Source organism: Pteropus medius, unplaced genomic scaffold (genome assembly GCF_902729225.1).
Source record: "Pteropus medius unplaced genomic scaffold, Ma_sr-lr_union100, whole genome shotgun sequence".
Taxonomy (NCBI): Eukaryota; Metazoa; Chordata; class Mammalia; order Chiroptera; family Pteropodidae; genus Pteropus; species Pteropus medius.
Window position 1 is genome coordinate 1,396,588 of NW_024355695.1, and position 17,276 is coordinate 1,413,863.

The 17,276-nt window shown below is 35.4% G+C and overlaps 1 pseudogene; it reads left to right on the forward strand.

Moving 5' to 3' along the window:
- LOC120599883 (nucleophosmin-like) overlaps positions 1–1,577 on the forward strand; it is a 10,707-nt pseudogene extending 9,130 nt beyond the window's left edge.
- The last annotated feature ends 15,699 nt before the right edge of the window (positions 1,578–17,276 follow it).

Here is a 17,276-nt window from a genome sequence, read left to right on the forward strand (position 1 = left end):
CATTTTTTAATGTTTTTTTTTTTCTGATGGTGTGAGTTCTTATAGAGTTCTTTCATTTTGTTTCACTCTCAAGTCTCTCTCTTCCATATTTCTACCTTCAGTATCTCTAATTCTTTTCTAGTTCTGGTCAGCTTTATTTTCTAGGCTTATTATTTCATTCTTCATATCTCAGTGAGTTCTTCATCTCCAGAAGTTCTATTTGCTTCTTTTTTAGAGTTTCTTTTTCTTTGGTAAATTATTCCTGTTGTAGGTTGATTATGTTTCTAAGTTCTTGGAACTTTTTCTTGCATCTCATTTATTTTCAGAAGTGCAGTCCTTAATTCTCTGTTATTTAAATCACATATTTCTATGTCTTAGAGCTTATTTTCTGGTGATTTTTCATTTTCTTTTTGGGCTGCCTTCTCTCCTTATTTGTTCATGGTGTTCAATAGACTATTCCTCCAAGTAGACATTAATGAGAGTGTAATCTGCTTTTTTTTTTAAATCTATTAGAGAGTGATTTCTCTTTAGCAGGTTGATAAAAAGCGGTTTCTCTGTTGATTTCCAGTAGATGGCATCCAAGCCTCCTGCATTGCCCAAGGCTGCGGGATCTCTGCTTTGAGGTTAAGAATGCCCTTTTTGTCCCTGCCGTGATTCCATCCTGTGCAGCTGTTCTGCTGAGCAGTAGTCATTTATCTCCATCTGACTTCTCTCCCACCTAAGTGCATGCCACCACCCCACGGAAGATCCGATGAACATGGACACGAGCCCCCTGAGGCCCCAGAACTATGTTTTCAGTTGTGAACTAAAGACTGACAACGATTATCACTTCAAGGTGTATAATGATGAAAATGAGCACCGATTATCTTTAAGATTGGTCAGTTTAGAGACTGTTGCAAAAGATGAATTGCACATTATTAAAGCAGAGATAATAAATTATGAAGTCGGTCCAATTAAAGTAACACTGTCAACCTTAAAAATGTCTGTACGGTTAATAGTTTCCGTTGGGGACTTTGAAATAACACCACACGTGGTCTTATAGTTGAAATGTGGTTCAGGGCCTGTGCATATTAGTGGACAGTGCTTAGTAACTGTGGAGGTAGATGCAGAGTCAGGAAATGAAGAGGAGAAGGATGTGAAACTCCTTAGTGTATCTGGAAAGCGTTCTGCCTCTGGAAGTGGTAGCAAGCTTCCACAGAAAAAAGCAAAACTTGCTGCTGCTGAAGGTGACGATAATGATGATGATGAGGAGGAAGAAGCTGAAGAAAAAGCTCCAGTAAAGAAATCTGTATGTGATACTCCAGCCATTAAATGCACAAAAATCAAACCAGAATGGAAAAGAATCAAAACCAACAACATCAGTCAAAAGATCAATAATCTTTCACAAAACAGGAAAACATTCCTAAAACATTGAAAGGATCTAGTTCTGTAAACGACATTAAAGCCAAAATGCAAGCAAGTATAGAAAAAGGTGGTTCTCCTCCCAAAGTGGAAACCAAGTTCATCAATTATGTAAATAATTGCTTTCAGATGACTGACCAGGAGTCAATTCAAGATGTCTGGCAGTAGAGGAAGTCTCTTTAAGAAAAATAGTTTAAACAGTTAAAATTTTCTGTCTTATTTCATTTCTGTAACAGTCGATATCTGGCTGTCCTTTTTATAATGCAGAATGAAAACTTTACCCACCATAGCTGATAAATGTTATCCAGGTTCCATTATCAAGAATGTGTTATTCAAAATGCCTGTTTATTTTTTAAAGATGGAACTCCACCCTTTGCTTGGTTTTCAGTATGTATGGAATGTTATGATAGGACATAGTAGTAGTGGTAGCCAGACAAATGGAAATGGTGAGAGACAAAAATATACATGTGAAATAAACTCAGTATTTTAATAAAGTAAAAAAAAAAAAAAGAATGTCCTGTTTTCTCTGGGAGGTGTGTTTCTCCTCTGTGAACAGTCTGCCTTTGTTCCAGTGTTCCACCCTTGTGGAAGAATGTAAAGGGCATTAGGATTCTGAGCTTCTTAGAAGGCCCTAAAGCCTTGGACTGCTCCCATTGTCAGGTGAAGTGCTCTGCTTCTTTCTTGTGAATCAGTCTGACTGCTTGGGGGTGCGGTACTTGGGAGAGGCCAGTTTTATGTGTGACTGTTTTTCTTCCAGTGATACAGGCTCAGGGCTCAGCTTCTGTCCATCTATATTCCCTCTCCTATATCTAGGACCAGCTGCTGTGTATGTTCCAGTTCTGGTTGCAAGATATCCCCTTGGTTTGGTGTCTGTGCTAGAAAGGTACAGGGGGATGCAGGGGAGGCACACTCTGGGATGGCCGGGGGTGATGGCCAGGCTCTGTGTCTCAGCTTTCTGCCTGGAAACAGTGGTTGCTGAGACAGCATTGTTGCCCCTCCATGTTCATTCTCTGCTCTGCTCTCTGTCCTGTTCCCTGAGCTTCACTGTGTGCAATATGCTTATCTCTCAGGCAGGACTGTTCAGGGTTTCAAAAGACCAAGAAACTGTCACATTGTTGTTTTTCCCTCCTTCTTGCTTGCTGGGAAATAAGGGCTGCTTTTCGCAGCGCCTGGCTCTGTCTCTGTCTGCCCCTGAATAGCCCACATTCTGATGCTCTGATGAACAGATCTCTCAGATGTGCTTGTATGCAGATTGGGTGTCATTTGTTGAGGTGTAGGTTTTCTGCTCCTTCTAGTTTCAAGGGAAGAGATCAGGGGCAATCTCTCACGCTGCCATGCTTATGATGTCACTCTAAGAAACCTACTTTAAATCAGGAGATATAGATAGGTTAAAAATAAAAGGCTGGGAAAAAGAAATACCAGGCAAACACTAATTGAAAGAGCTGAAGTAACTACATTGATATGAAAAAAGCAGACATATTTGAGGAAAATTACCAGAGATAAAGAAGTACATTACATTATGATAATAATGTTGTTCCATTTAGAAGAAATAAGTCCTAAATGTTGATTCATCCAACAAAAAAGCTATTAAAAAACATTGTTCTGTAACAATTGAACATTCCTATCCAAGAAATAAACCTTAATATATTACTTACATCTTATTCAAAAATTAACTAAAAAGAGATCATAGATCTAAATGTAAAATGAAAAGGTTCTATAGAAGAAAACAAAGGAGCAAAATCTTTGTTATCTTGGATCTGACAGAGTTCTTAAATAGTTCACCCAAAGCACAACCAATTTATAGACCCTAGGCCTGGCAGGGTCCAGGTCTGGCTATGATCCAGACTCACAGCTAAGAATAGGACCGCGGATTTAGAATGTTACATTACTGTAGCAGGGCACCTGTGCCCAACTCATGTAGCATGATTCAGTTTATTGTATCACACATGTGTGGCAGAATGCCACTATTGTTCTCTGACATATATAAAGCCCATGCAGCCCCTAACGCAGAAGCACATTCCCCACAATAAAATTAGTGGCTGCCGTTTCATTCACAAGTCAGCCCCCTGTGAATTCTTTAACCTGGGAATATCAGCACCAAAACCTTCCCTTCTCGATAAGCATGGCACTGACACTAAGAGAAAAATTGACATCTTAGATTCATCAAAATTAAAAAAACTTTACAAACAACCCTGTTAAGAGGGTAAGAAGACACTCTGAGAGACAAAAACTGTAAGTCATACATCTGACAAAGGTTATATCCAGAATACATAAATAACTCTCAAAAATCAAAAATAAGGAGAGAGAAAAAATGGCGTAGATGACAGAGGCTCTGTTCCTCCCTCTTGCGACCAAATCACTGTTGTGACAGAAACAAGGAGCAAACAGCAAGGAAAGTCTCCAGGTATCTAAAGGAACAGAAGCACTACAACTAGGGAGAAAATAATCAATCACCTTGCAACAGCAGAAGGCAGGAGGGAGAGGAGATGCAAGGCTGCCCAGTCCGAGCTGCTGAGTGGGACAGAGGCTATGGCAGTGGCAGCCGGCAGCTGCAGATGCCTTTTAGAGGAGACATCTCCGCAACCGGACTTTCACAGTGAAGAAACTGTTCACTCTCAGCACCAGCACCGGGCTGTCTGCTCCGGAGGCACCAGGGACTTATGGGGGTACATTGAGTTGCCATAGTGAGGGCTGGAGGCAAGGCTCACTCCATACAGAAGTGCCGGCGGTAACCATTGTTCCTCTGTTGAGCCCACCTCCCTGTCGGTGTGCAGAAGTAGCACCGCCATAACTGAGACTTCACTCCACTCAGAAGATTCCCTGAAACACCGACTCCCACAACTCGGGACCCCACCCAAACCATATCCAGGTGTATCCTTGAGAAGTCCTATGCTCCTTTTTGAGCAGTGCCAAGATTCACACTGGTGGCAGCTGACCACAGTTTCTGGTGTCTCCTCTTGAGGCAACTATAAGCACAGCATCTGTGAATTGTTTGCTGAATCTTAACAGGTGGCCCTAGAGGGACAAAGGCTGAGGTTAAACTTGGCCTGCAGCTGAACCCCTCTCAGTACTGTGCCACTGGACACCTACTCCACAAATCTGAACTAATAAGACCCAAAAACTAAGAGCTTTCTTTAGTACATAGAAAAAGACACAGGAAAACAATGGGAAGACAATGAAACAGAAACCATATGAGAGAACAGAACAGAGATCCAAGAAAAATGGAGTCAAGCAATCTAATAGATGCAGAGTTCAAAACACTGGTTATAAAGATGCTCAATGAACTTAGGAGAAGAGTAGATGAAGTCAGTGAGAACTTTAAAAAAGAGATACAAAAGATAAAATAAAAATGGAAATTATAAAAGGGAACCAGTCAGAAATGAAGAACACATTATCTGAAATGAAAAGTATATTAAATGGAATAAACAGTGAATAATGAAGAGGATCAAAACACCAATACAGAGGATGGGTAAGCCAAGGGCAGTCCATCAGAATGGCAAGAAAATAGAAGCCAAGACTATAACAATAATTTAAAGAGCCTATGGGACACTATTAAAGGTAAAAATATCCATGCCATAGGAGTATCTGAAGGAAAACAAGACATTGAAGAGTTATTTGAAGAAATAATGATGGAAACCTTCCCTCACCTGGTGAAGGAAATAGACATACAACCTCAGGAAGCTCATAGGGTCTCAAAAAGGATGAACCCAAAAGAGCCCACATCAACACACATCATCATCAAAATGCCAAAGGTTAAATACAAAGAGAGAATCTGAAAAGCAGCAAGAGAAAAGCAGTTAGTTACTTACAAGGAAGCACTCATAAGAATGGCAGCTGATTTCTCAAAAGAAATTATGCAGGTCAGAAGGGCTTAGCATGAAATATTCAACGTGATGAAAACCCAGGATCTGCAACCAAGAATTCTTTACCCAGCAAAGCTATCATTTAGAGTCGAAGAATAGGTAAAGAGCTTTCCAGACAAAAATAAGCTAAAGGAATTTATCAACACCAAGCCAGTATTACAGGAAATGTTGGAGTGAATTCTTTAAGAAGAAAAAACATGTACCAAAAATGGGAACAAAGAATGGTAATTACTCCATGTGTATCAATAAGTACATCAAATGGAAAAAGAGTGCTCCAATCGAAAGATAGATTGGCTTGAATGGATAAGAAAACAAGATCCCTACATATGCTTCCTACATGAGACTCACTTAAGATTAAAAGACACACACAGACTAAAAGAAAGGGGATAGAAAAAGTTATTGCCTTGATAGACCTAGAAGCTATTGCATTGAATGAAATGGGTAGGATAGAGAAAGACAAATATCACATGATTTCACATACATGTGGAATCTAAAGAACAAAGTAAACAACAACAACAAAAAGAGAAGTAAAGTCGTTGATACAGAGATATTTTGAAGGCTACTAGATGGGAGGGAGTTTGAGGGGATGAAAATAAAGCAAAGGGATTAAGAGGTACAAAGGGATAGTTGTTATTTGAAGTTGCTATTTGAATAGACATGGAGATGTAGAGTGTAGCATGGAAAAGTTGGTTGATAATGTTGTAATAAATATGTGAGGAGGAGGAGGGGTATTAGATGTTGTGGGGTGATTACTTTGCAAGTTATGTGGATTGCAGATCACTATGCTATACAACTGAAATGTATATTTTTGTATGCCAACTATAATTGAAAAAAAAACTCATTGAATTGTACAATGTAAATAAGAGCAACTAATTTTCAATAAATTGTCAATATTTCAATAAAGTCAGAAAAAAATTTCCTGAAAAAAATTTAAAATAAGAAAATATAACTTAATTTTAAAAATGAGTAAAACACATGAAGTTATATTTCACCGAAGAAGCATGAATTAATATAATGATTAGCTACCACCACAAACCTGTTAGACTGGTACAGCCAAATGCTAGAGAGGATACAGAGCAACCAGAATTCTCATACATTGCAGATGGAAATGTAAAAGGGTACAACCACTTTAAAAAACAATTAGATAATTCCTGGTAATGTTAAATATATACTTCCCATCTAGCCCATTAATCCTACTCCTAAGTATTTATAGCAAGAGAAATGAAGCTATATTTATACAAAAGCCAGTGTGAGGATGTTTATAGCAACTTTACTCATAATCGTCAAAAACAAAACAACCCAAATGTCCATCAACAGATAAATGTATAAACAAAATATGATTAATTCATACAATGGGATACTACTAACCAATAAAAAATAAAGTAATGATAAATGTAACAACAAGAATAAATTTCAAATGCATTATATGCTAAGAGAAAGCAGCCAGTCTCAAAAGGCAATGTACTAGGTATGATCCAATTTATGTTACACTGGAAAAGGCAAAGCTATAGGGATAAAGAATAGATTGACAAGGGTTAAGAACTGGAGGAAGCTTTGACTACAAAGGGGCAGCATGAAGGAGTTTTCTTGGGATGTAGGAACTATTCTGTATTTTGGTCTTGGTGATTGTTACATGATTCCATGCATTTGTCAAAACTAACATAAATGTATACCATAAGAATACATGTAAATTTGGTGCACATAATTTTTTAAATTGGGGTAGGACAAAGAAGGGAATTGTAATCTTGTCCACATTTACATTCCAGAAGAACAACATTTCTTGACAACTTCGGGTCAGATATAATTGCGTGTTTTTTTTTTTTTGCTTTTATTTTCATTCTGTATTACTGCTATACTTTCCATGCTGCAAAACCAAAGTGGTGTTGATAATTAACAGGTCTTTATTCCTGTCCTCCTGCACTGAATAGATAATGTACTCCTGTGTCTTATACAGTTCAACAGCCTTTATTTCAAACTATTAGATAAACCACCCTCCATAAAGAGGGGCACAACAGTCTAGAACAGCTCTAAATGACTTCAACTCTTTGAGAACAGGTATTATATAAAGTCAGTACACAGTTTTTTAAGAATGAAAGGAGTAGTTTTAAATTCACTTGGTGGTTGGCAACTCCAGAATATCTGTCAATTCCAGTTTTATTATAAACTCTTAAAATACTTCCCTCTATTGTAATTACTCTTAAGGAACTTGCAGCTCTAGTACTAAGGAAGATTTTTCAAGGCCTGAGATACTCTCAAATAAAAATTTCTTACATTTGTATATTGCTGAACAAATTTTAAAATGTTCTTAAATTTAGTATTATTGAATTCTCTTAACACAACCCAAAATGTTAGGCAGGGCCAGTTTTAGCATCCTTTTTCATAAATCAAATGTGCAGCTCCAGGAAGTTTTGTGATATGCATAAGTTCATAGTTCAGAAATAATATATCTGGGACTGAGATTCAGTTCCTGATAGAAGTCTCAGAATATTTTAACATAAATTGGAAATCAATTTTAGATTTACCGCTTCTTGATGGTTTGTTTCTCTTGCTTTGGGAAGAATAATGAAAAGAATTTTAATCATTCTTGAATGATTAAAGACCTTACAGTGCTTCAGTGTCCCCAATTCTCTGACCATTATCTTTATCATCATCATCATCATCATCATCATCATCATCATCATCATCACCATCATCGGCAAGATAAAAGTTGGAAGCTTAGAAATTAAAGCAGAGGTCATGGAGATTGATTCCCTGGCTGGGCGACCTTTAGCTTGCCTCTCACCTCAGGTGATTAGAGCCTCAACCTCTTGATTTAGAGGGCTTTTGCTTAATTCCAGCCATGTCTTATTCCGTGAACTCCACCTTAAGTGCTAGTTTCCCAGTTCTTGCATAATATTCTTCCCCCCACTCAATTATTTATTATTTATTTATTATGAGGCCCAAATCTCTACCTGGTACATTTTTTAGTCTAAGGTCTAGCCCACTTCTAATAAGTTCAGTATCAGACAGATTTTTTTTTATTGAGGTATAATTGATAAAAAGAAATATTTCAACTCCATTATATCCCCAGTACCTACTAGAGTGATGGACATATTATAAAAATTAAATGTAGATTTGATGAGTAAATGAATGAATCAGTGAGTCAATCAAGGAAGTATAAAAGGTTCTTTATCTAGAGGGCAGAAAGTTTTTACTTAAAGATATTTAGTTAATTATTTGCTGCTAAGGAGAATGAGTGGTGGCCACAGTCTCAAGAAAAGAGGAATATTTGTAGGTGGTCAGGTAATTAAAAACAAACAAAAATAACTATAACTATAATTGTGCACTGATCCAGGCTAGAAGAGAGATCAGCAATCTAGGAGTAAGGTTCAGCAGATATATTTTTTAATGAACATAAGTCTTGAATAAATGTGTTTTCTTTATTTTGGTTTGAAAAAACAACACTCATATTCTAATTTCCTCTTTAAAATCCTCTTAGAAACTTAAGAAACTCACAAATATTGTAAATCTAAATAAACATCCGTGATTGAAATTTTCCTTCCTCAGCACTCATTGAGAATTTTGTGTTTAAGGGCTTTTTATAACTTAATTTGCATAACCTTGAAGAATTTCTTCATCCTTTAGCTGATTAAAAATATTTTCCACAGCCTGTAAAGCAAAATATGACTCCACGCTATCTGTACTTAATAGAGGAAATATACTTTATGTGCTCCATTAAGTGATTTGTGAAATTACATTAGTGCCATGCTATTAGTACACCTCTTGCAGATATATCTGTGGCCCTCTCTTGACAGGTAAATTAACAGTTTCATCAATCTACTCAGATTTGTAATGACCTTCTAATACAAAGAAAAATATTCACCTTATTAGGACTTACAAAAGAAATCAAAATTTTCAACAGAATACCAGAGAAATGAATAGGACAAGATAATATACTTCTTGATGGATGATGATGTTGTATTTTAGAGACATCATTAAATTATATCCATTTATGAGGCTAAAGATAAAATATATATATATATATATTATATATATATATAATAATGAGGCAGATATGGATGATTACAAGAATTATATATAATAATGAGGCAGATATGGATGATTACAAGAATTATGTTTAAAATATGCTAACTTTTTTAAGATGCCTAAAATTATTAATATCAAAATTATAATATATTTCTGAAACATGAAAATTATTTAATTACAAGCATATTGTTAAATGTTGGCAGTATCCACAGATAAAGTGATCCTTTTTAAAACAACCATTGTTGATTCTAATCGTTTGCTATTGTATGAAAGGATAGTATTGTAGCAAAATGATATAATCTTTAACTCTCTTGTTCAATGCTTTCAATATGATTCATTATTTAATCTTTTGAAGATAGATTTAAAATGTCACTTGCCACTTTCCTTCAGTCTTTGGTTCTTTGTATTTTGAACATTTACTGTTAGTGTATCATTTCCATAACAATAAATTATAGCAGAAGCGACTTTTTTCAATGTGCCATTGTCGTACATCATCTCTCCAGTATTTTTTACGATTTTCATCCCACTCTCACCTCACAATTTGTGTTTTGCTAATTTTGAACTCACAGGTATAAAAATTAACATCACCATCATCTCCTCTAGCCCAAAGAGCCCTCACCATTTTCTAAATTATCACAGTACTTAATGTCTATTCAATTTATTTCATAAATACCATTGATGGTCAAAATGATTGTCTTACTTCAGTGCATCTTTTAAAATATATTGATAAAAATACTTATGGCAGGAAATATGTTAATCTAATTTTTAATTCTATAAAATTAAGTTTCAATCTCATCTGCCTAAGACCATTACTGAATCAGAGCCCACTAGAAGAAGTATATGAAGAGTACGGGCTCAAGAGCCAGACTACCTGTGCTTAAATCTCACCTCTGGCACTCATTATTTGTGAGACATAAAATAATTTGTCAAAACTCTTTAAGCCTCAGTCTCCTCACCTATAAAACAGAAGTGATGATAATAATACATATATCATAAGATTATTGTAAGTATTAAATAAGTTAGTAAATGTGAGTCATTTGGTACATCACCTGATATAAAAGAAATTATTGTTAGCAATTATTATTATATTTGTGTCACTCTCTCAAATATGCTGAATTCTCAATTTTGGATCTTTATGAAATAAAAAAGAAATGGTTAGTATATAGAGAAAAATTATTATGAGAAATCTTATAGAAGAAGATGCCATTCCTAGCTGTTAGTTCAGGAAACTAAGAGTGGCCAAATCTTTAAAAGCCTATTCCTAAATTCTGTTTTCAGTTATTTACAATTGGTAGTCCATATATTTTTCAGAGTGATACACTGAGCCTCATTTTTATAAATTGCTCTAAGAAGATAAGAATTATCATTTCAAATTATATTTATGGTCTATTCATTCTCTAAGAACCAGATCAAGCCCCACCTTTTACAGGAACTCATACATGTCTGGGGTATCCTTCTTTAGTTCCTACAGCATTTTATCATCTATAGCAGAGATTGTCAAACTATGGTCTCTGGCTAAATTCAGATGCAGGATGGCTTTTGGTCAGCCTGTAAGTTAACAGTAGTTTTTAAATTTTTAAAGAGTTGTGAACAAAAATAAAAAATACGTGACAGAGATCACATATAACCTGCAAAATCTAAAATATTTATTATGTGTTCCTTCACAGAAAAAAGTTTACTGACCCAGGACTGAGCAAAATGGTATAGATGATAGAGGCTTTGTTCATCCCCTCTTGTAATAATATCAAAGATGTGATGGAAACATGGAGCAAATAGCAAGCTGAGTCACCTGGGGGTCTAGATGAACAGAAGCACTACAAATAGGGAGAGAAATAAGTAATGACCCTGCAAGTTAGAAGGCAAGAGGGGGCAAAGATGCGATGCTGCCCAGTCCGGAGCAGCTGAGTGAAACAGAGGCTAGAACAGCGGCAGCTGCCAACTGCAAATGCCTCTTAAAGGGGCCACATCCATGACCAGACTTTCGTGGTAATGGACTCATTTGCTCTGAGCACCAGAGCTGGGTCAGCTGCTTGTGGGGGCACTGAGGACTTACAGGGGGACACTGAGTTGTCAGAGTGAGGGCCGGAGGTGAGGCTTCCTCTGGGTCACAAGTGCTGGCAGTATCCATGTTTCTCTGTTGAGCCCTTCCCCCTCCCAGAGTGCGGATGCAGCACTGCCATAATTGAGACATCATCACACTGGGTAACAGAGGTTGCTCTGCCCAGAGTATTCCCTGAAACTCCACCTCTCCCAGCTTGTGATCCTACCCAAGCCACATCCAGTTGTGTCTTTGGCAAGTCCTGTGCAACTTGCAGAGCAAGCTCCAGGACTCACACTGGTGGCAGCTGATCTCGGTTTCTGGCATGGCCTCTGGAGGCAACTATAAACACAGCATCTGTGGATTGCTTGATGAAACTTAACAGGTGGCCCAGAGGGGCACAGGTGAGGGCTAAACTTGGCCTGCAGCTGAACCCCTCTTAGGACTGTGCTGCTGGACACAAAGCCACACTAAGACTGGGAAACTTAAGAGCTTACTTAGTACACAGAACTAGCCACAGGAAGGCAGCCAAAATTGGAAGACAAAGAAGCAGAAACTATATGAAAGAACAGAACAGAGATCAAGGAAAAAGAGAGTCAAACAATCTAACAGATGCAGGATTCAAAATACTTAGAAGAAGAGTAGATTATCTCAGTGAGAAATTTAATTTAGAGATTAAAAATACAATAAAAATTGAAATTATAAAAAGCAATCAGTCAGAAATGAAGAATACATTACCTAAGATGAAGAGTATATTAGAGGGAATTAACGGAGTGGATGAAGAAGAGGATTGATTGAACCACTGAGAAAGACAAATGGGGAAGCCAAGGATACCCAATCAGAATGGCAATAAAAAAGAAGCCAAGACTATAATAATAATTTAAGGAGTCTATTGGACAAAATTAAATGCAAAAATGTCCATGTCATAGGGATACCTGAAGGAAAAAAGGGAGAACAAGAAGTCAAAAAACTATTTTAAGAAATAATGATGGAAAACTTCCCTGACCTGGTGAAGGAAAAGATATACAACCCCAGGAAGCTTGGAGAGTCTCAAAAAAGATTAATTCAAAGAGGCTCATACCAACACACATCATATTTAAAATGCCACAGGTTAAATACAAAGAAAGAATCTAAAAAGCAGCAAGGGGAAAGCAGTTAGTTACCTACAAGAGAGCACCCATAAGACTGGCAGCTGATTTCTCAAAAGAAATTTTGCAGGACAAAGGGCTTTGTACGAAATATTCAATTCAATGAAAAACAAAGATATACAACCAAGAATACTTTATCCAACAAAGTTATCATTTAGAGTCGAAGGACAAATAAAGAGCTTCCCAAACAAAAATAAGCTAAAGGAATTCATCAACACCAAGCCAATATTACAGGAAATGTTGGAGGGACTTCTTTAAGAAGAAAAAACATGTATCAAAATCATGAATAAAGACTGGTAATAACTCCATATCTATCAACAAGTACCTCAAATGGAAAAGAGTTAAGTACTCTTACAAAAAGATAGGGTGGCTCCTACATATGCTACCTACAAGAGACTCATTTCAGAGTTAAAGACACACACAGACTAAAAGGAAGGGAATGGAAAAAGATATTGCCTTGATGGACCTAGAAGATATAATGCTGAATGAAGTAAGTCAGATAGAGAAAGACAAATACCACATGATTTCATGTATATGTGGAATCTAAAGAACAAAATAAACAACAAAAATGCAAACACACCTACACATATAGAGAATATTTTGAGGGCTACTAGATGGAGTGGAGCTTGCGGGGACAGTGAAAGGGCCAAAGGGATTAAGAAGTACAAATGGATAGTTACAAAATAGTTATGGAGATATAAAGTACAGCATAAGGAAAATCATCAACGATGTTGCAATAAATATGTAAGGGGAAAGAGGGGTACTAGTTTAGTAGGGTGATCACTTTTTGTGTTATATAGATCTCTAATCACTATGCTGTACAACTGAAATCAATATATTATTGTATACCAACCATAATTGAAAAAAAAACTCATTGAATTCTACAATGTAAATATGAGTAACTAATTGTCTATTATATTTCAATAAAGTTGGAAAAATTTTTGGAAAAGGTTACTGACCCTTGATCTATAGTCCTTATTTGGGACTTAATCACATCCGGTCTAAAGACATAATCTGTGTTCATTTTGTGGATAGATAATAACTATAATAATCATATCATCATTATGAAGTGCTTATAGTATTTCAAGAACTATTTTAAGTATTTAACTACATTAACTTTACTGTAGCCTTATGATGTAGATAATAATTTCTTCATTTTCTAGATGACAAAACTGAGATTTAAAGTAGTATGTATCATGCCAAGGTTGCATGGTTATCCAGTATTTGAACTTAGATCTATCTTACTAAAAAAGTCATAATTTTTTTTTACTGTGACTCACTGCTGTTGTTTTTGTTCTCTTAAGTCATTTAAATTGTGCATGTTTGTTTAAGCAAAGACTGTGTTTCTTCCACAGTAGAGAATGGTATATACACAATGGATGTTCAATAATTATTCTCCTTCCTTCTTTCCCTCCTTCCTTCCTTCCTTCCTTCCCTCCTTCCTTCCTTCCTTCCTTCCTTCCTTCTTTCCTTCATTCTTTCCTCCATCCCTTCCTCTCTCTGTACCTTCCTTCTTTCAATTCTCTTTTCTTCCTTAAAAAAATTTAGCATGCTGCTTAATATACATAAGTTAAAGTGGTAAACAAAATTAACATGGCCCATATTTTCATGTAAACTGCAGTATAGGTTTTTTGGTTCTTGTTTATTTATCTTAGATGGATCACTTTCAAGTTATAAAGTGTGTCATTTAGTTCTCATTAACATCTAGATGTCAGCTGCAATTACTTTCTACTTATAGTGCAAAAAAAAAATTGGCTTAAAAAGCCAGTTGCCATGTGAGTCTAATATACTCCTCCAATATTTCTGTATATCCTGGGAATTTAAGCTTCTGCTAATCCTCTTTGGCTCTGATTTGTGACTTTTCCTGATTTTTTTTTCAACTATACATTCTGCTACTGTTCGTTTATCACTCAGTCTTCAATCAATTACTACATATCATTTATTCCCTTTCATCTTAATCCAATTCTCTCTTTCTCCACCTTATTCAGTGGCATTCACGAAAGCCAAGTGAGTGAACTAGACTTTAACTGGTGATCTAGAGACAGTGGTATATGAATCTCTAATAAACCAACAAATAACAAAATACAGATTTACCTCATGGATCCCACATTCTTTTTAGAGGACACAGATAGATATTGAAATATCATCTGTAAAATTACAAAATGGTAAAAATAAATTTCCATCATTTAAGAATTGGTTTAAAAATTATGCTACACCCATACAATAAAATACTAAAGCAGTCATTTAAAATTATATGTGTTGGTTGGGTGGATAGGTGGATATGTGTATGTCACGAACAAATAGCTAAGGACAGATTATTTTTATATACTTAGAACAACATTCTGTGAGTTACACACCAAGCCATCATCAGTGGAAATTTGAGAAGAGTGGGATTGGGCAGAGGAGTAATGATAAATAAGTCTTTCACTAAAAATATCTGCACGCTTCTGTATTTAAATGTTTATAATGAATATAGTTTTATAATTAAAATACACATAAAACTTGACCAAAGGGATACCTGGTTGATATAAACTGATTGTAAAAGTAAATTTTCATTTACTTGATTTTCACACAGTGGTTATGTTTGTACACAAGGTACTTTTGCAGTTTTGGAATGACTTTAGCATATTAGAGAAATGTTAAACTCGTTCACCAAATTTCCTATCATCTATTAAAAATTGCAGATTTGGGAACTTTTATTAGATATGTTATTTCAAGATGGCAAATTAAACCAGAAATTAAATACTTACATTTCAGGACAAATTTGGCCTTAATATAGTTCTTCAAAACCCTCCATATAAGAAACAAAATATTGTTAAAAGTAATAGAGTTGAGTTGAAAAAAAAGAAAAACCCTCAATTATTGTGTCAACAAAAGATAACGGACTAATAGTAACTTGCTTGTTCTGAAATTAGAATGCTAGTATATAGCTCAGATAATGTTTAGAACAAATAGGACAAAAGTTTTAGATAATTTAGGCCAATAAATCTTTATGTCAGTAACAATGTTTTTGACTTAGGAAAGGTAACACTGTCTTGCAACATGAGAGATGATGCCTTGCTGTCAAAGAGAACTTATTAAAATGAGTAATTGCATAAATCAATGGAAGAGGACTTTTTAGGACTATTGCTAAAATTCTAAAAACCTAGCCTATAAACAAATAAAGAAAACATTTGATGTAATATTTTCAGCTCCCTTGAATAAAACGGTTGAAAAGTTAAAAAAAGAAACTTTCAAAAATTGTACAGATTCAAGAGCAAAATAGCATTAGGATAGTAGTGTCATTGGGGGCAGTTGTCATGTTTTATTTTCCATTTTTATTCTCTGTAAAAGCAAATAGAAAAAAAAATTCTAACAAAACTCGGAAAATCAACACACATGCACCAAGGTTATATTAGACAGCTAAGCTGGGGCACTGAATAAACAGAAAATCCATCAAAGATATATTTAAATAGCAATTACTTTTGTATCTATTTAGAACTTCTTCTAGACACATCTGAGAATCCCTAAAAGCCACAAATTGCTCCAAGGATTTCGTCCCAATGACACAAGTCCTCATTTGAAGGTAGTCCCTAAATACATATTGTAACTTAAGGAGTACATGGAATTTATCATTACTCTATTCTCTGAACTACTATGATGACAAGAAAAGTGTAAGCAATAGACCTGATTTTTATAGGAGGGAAAGAAAAGATGTTACAACTTTGGAAATACAAGGTAGAGGGGATGACAATAAGACAGTATTATGAGTTTACATACATCTGGGAAATACAGTTGAAGTGCAATATATATTGTAACCCTCTTAACTATTTTCTGTCAATCCCTTCAATCAGTGGTTCTCAGCTAGATGGTTTTACCCACCTCCCCAAAGAGACATTTGACAATGTCTGTGCTATTGCCATCCAATGGGTAGAGGCCATGGGTGCTGTTAAACATCATACAATATATAGGACAGTCCCCTTACAACAGAGAATTATCTAGTCCAAAATGACGATAGTGCTAAGGCTGAAAAAGTCTTTTATTATCTTCAACATGATTATGCCAGTACTCTTTAGAACAAAATAAGGTATTTTCATATCTCTCTAAGCTTCATATTATAAACTACTCCAAGTTCACCTTCCTTTTATTGTTTTGTACTTCTTCGCTTTTCCACTCTAGTTATTCCCTGTCTTATTTCACTTTTTAACTCAGCTCTCAATTTCTATAACTCCATTCCAATATGAGAACTGATTGTAAACTGCTTCTGGTAGGGAAAATACTTAGAATTTTTTCTTCTGATACCTATTCTGGTGCTCTATATTTCAATCTCAGGCAGGAGATATTCTGCTTCCATATTTCAGGCCTTCAGGCAATTCTATTCCTGCCAGGGCTGCAATCAACAATAGAATCTAGAAGACAATCTGCCAACTAGAAAGACATAAACAACAAACATCTCAAAGGAACTCAAGAGTTTACATTCCATTGCAGTAAAGAGGAAGGAGACAGCAAGAATTAAGGCATATACCTTTCATTAGCATAACAAATTGATCAAACCTGTACAGCAGAACTACTTTATAATGTTGGTGTTGGGATATAGGAGTAATACATATCTCCTGCAAAGTTAATCATATAATATCAGGCTTTCAGGCTTATTTTAGGACTAGGACTTGACTCATGATATATATAAATATCATGACTCATTATATATATATATAATAATATATATATTATTATATATATAATATATTACATATATTATATATATAATATATAATTATAATATAATATAATTATATATAATATATAATATATATAATATATATAATATATAATTATAATATA